This window comes from Aplidium turbinatum, chromosome 2 (genome assembly GCF_918807975.1).
Source record: "Aplidium turbinatum chromosome 2, kaAplTurb1.1, whole genome shotgun sequence".
NCBI classification, from domain to species: domain Eukaryota; kingdom Metazoa; phylum Chordata; class Ascidiacea; order Aplousobranchia; family Polyclinidae; genus Aplidium; species Aplidium turbinatum.
Window position 1 is genome coordinate 21,902,837 of NC_137473.1, and position 3,492 is coordinate 21,906,328.

The following is a 3,492-nucleotide window of genomic DNA, read 5'->3' on the forward strand; positions in this document are numbered from 1 at the left end:
GTAAAATCAAGGATAGTGTCAGCGCAACATGCAGACAAAATTTGAAAAAGGCAACAAAAATAAGCTATATATTAGATTAGTCTAAATTTTAACATCAATGGTGAGGGCAGGGGCACATTTGTCATAAAAAAAGGTTTCATGTATTGTTAAAGACAAAAACTTTCTTGATTTCGTTAGTAAGGGGGAGGCCGGGGGGGAGGGTAATTTTAATTTCAACTTTAACCCTGATTTTAGGATACAACACAACATTCTAAGACCTCTGAAAAACAATTTTGAAACTTCCGTCCAAACAACCTCCTCCTCTGAAAATTACGTTTCACGTTACATTGACCTATATTGCATTGACGCCAATTTCAGTTTATGGCATTCAAAGTTAAAATATTACTTGCTGCTGTATGCTACAAAAACATGTTAGTAATGTTGCAGGGTAGCCGCAAACAGTTTTTCTGGTTTTGGTTTCATCGTAAAACACAAGAAAGGATCATTTTGATTTGTGCGCATGACTATGTGCTAGTGTGCACTGTGCAAGCACAAAAGCGTATTGAAAATATTAAAAAAATAGAGAATATGCTCCCACCATGGCGATCTGTATACACAGGCCTTGACAACGTATGAACTGGAGGGCTGACTGAAGGCCGATGTATTTTCAATTTTGAAGTTTAAGCTAAATTCACTTTATATTCCTTTTAAATGATAATTTAAACAATTTAAATTGCCAAAGTGTGATCACTGAATCCCAAATCACTGCAAAACTCCTAAAATTATGTTGACAAAATGACAATCTTTTCCGAAATACTGGTGTTGCCAGACGCTTTTTGGATTTCCAGTACAAGTGCCAAAATCTATTCCATTATTTGAATGGTAAAAACAGCACAAAAGTAACTCAAACTCTCACAAAATATAGACAAAGACTCTATTTATCAACATACTCAAACTATCAACTTATATCATACTCGCGATTTTGGCTACTAACAGATCGGCCTTCAGTCAAATTTTAAGCTGCACGTTGCCATGGCCTGTGTATAAAGGTCGCCATGGCTCCCACATTAAATTGATCCAAGAGTATTCTATAGCTTTTGCCACACAAGTATGGCTTCCTAAGTACACCTATCATTCTTACAAAAGCAGAACTTTAAACCTTCTTAGATAAGATGTAGGCTAGATATGTAGGCTAGTCACGAGTGCAACCTAATTCGTACCCGGAAAAGATCGAGAGAAAAAATTAAAAAAAGTCAAACTCGCTGATCGAAGTTTCCGCAAACAAACAAACTGAAAAGATCGAAAGAAAAAAATAGAACATTGTTGATCGCAGTTTCTGTTCTTCCGCAGTTTCCGCAAAAGTTTTAAAATTTCCGGTATCCGGTAATGATCCTAAGAGTTTGCCGAAATCGCTGATCGCAGTTTCCGCAAACATTTTAAAAGGGTTAGAGTCAATCGAAGCTTCCGCAAATATTTTAAAGGAAGTGGCTGCATTTACGGCGCTGTGAATACAGCCGTTCCATGCCTTTTTTTTAATCTTTACGTTGTTTTTACTGCGCATGTGTGCTGTTGCTGGAAAAAAAGTGCGTATATAACTTCTAAATTCAACTGTTTTTGCCAAGTGAATCAGAGGCGCATGCGATGTTTGTCTGGCTTGTACTCGCAAGGATATGAGTTCGATTCCACCGAAAAGTAATTTTTTTTTTTGAACTTAATTCTAACCCGAAGTGACTCAATCGTTAGGCTACGCATTTTTGTGCCCGTTCAGTTTAGTTCGTTTTTAGTTCTGACCATCACAACGAAAAAACAGTATATGACAAACATAACAGAAGTATAGAAAATGGTAGAAGGGACAAAACGCGAACGTTGTAGCGTGTATGATAGCAAAGCAGGACAATCAGTTTAAAATAAATTATGGCACGATCGTAACACCTAAAAATTTTACATTCCATGTCTTTTTAGAAAAAGGTAGAAGCGACAAAACGCGGAGGTTATAGTGTGCATGATACCAAAGCAGGACAATCAGTTTGAAATATGGCACGGTCGTAACCGTGGCATTTTCGTAACACCTTAACAATTTTTTTCAATTTAAAACAAAGAGAAAAAAAAGTCTAGTGAGTTTTTTTTTTAACAATTAAAATTAGTAATAAAAAAATTTTAAACTTATAAAATTTTTAGGGGTTACGATCGTGCCATAGGAAACTGATTGTCCTGCTTTGCTATCATACAAGCTATATATAACGTCTGCGTTTTGTCGCTTCTACCTTTTTCTATGGCAGTGGCTATTTGACCGGCGCCGGTCTTTGAATCTGAAACACTATTTGACCGGTCATGACGTCACTCTATAGGCACTTCTTTCTTTTTCTCTTTAGCCAGGGCTGCGATTTTTGCCTTTTTCGGTGACGAGGTCACTCGACACGCGCCATCACTATTCGAAAAACGCCGTGCCTTACAAAAAAATAAAAAAAAACGAAAAAAAAAGGAAAATAAAAAAGTAAAAAAAAAACTGAGAGAAGACTAAACGTCGTCAGGTCGAGGAACAATCGGGCCATCGGGGGACGGGGCATCACGTGATGCAATCATAAGAGTGCTGACTTACGTAAACTTTCTTGCGCCAGGTATATACTTCAAAGCAAGGTCTAAATGTGACGCTTCACATGAGAAACTCCCAAGGCGTCAGCGCCGCCATTTTGAACACTGCGGGAGAATGCTTTGATCGAAGTTCCAACGCCTGGCATCAAACATTTCGCCACACACGTTTTGTGCTATTCGACACAACGGGTTTCTTTTATAGATAAAATAACCGAAGTAGGCTACTTTAATTGTCAACGTGTTTGCAAGTTTGTATTTATGTCTGACTTATGCACTTGTTGTTCCAAGCTTGCAGAAATGTTTTGCAATGTGAATAAGGAATAGTAGACAGATAAACACGGTTGCAACTTGACTTCCATCCACTAAAAGGGTTTCTGTGATTACGTAATGAGCGATTTTGCATTTGCATTCACAAAAGCACACAACCCAGCTGGCAAAACCTGTCGTTTTTACATTGATTCAACGTCTGCAGACGTTAAATCGAAAAAACGAGAAGCGAAAAATATACTAGAGTAGTCTATCAGTCACGACCGCACTGTTCGATTTGTAGTGATGTTCCAAAAGTAGCGATATGCACGCTGTTACGTTAAATAACTCAGGGGGAAAAGTAAGTTAATTTTGGGTTGATTCAACGTTCGAGTCAGCACAAATCTATTTAATTTTCCTGGCGTGTTACATTGCGTACCCAGACAGCAAAAATCATCATTTTTACATTGATTCAACGTCTACAGACATGAAGTCAATGCAAAAATAACGAATATTGCTGCCTGCGTAACAATGCCCAAGAAGAAATTTATGTTTGTTTTACATTAATTCGACATCTAGCGACTTTGAATTATCACAAAATAGCGTTAATTGTTCAACCAGGTACCGGTAACAAATTAATATCTCACTGCGAGATGATTGCCTCGATTTACGTTT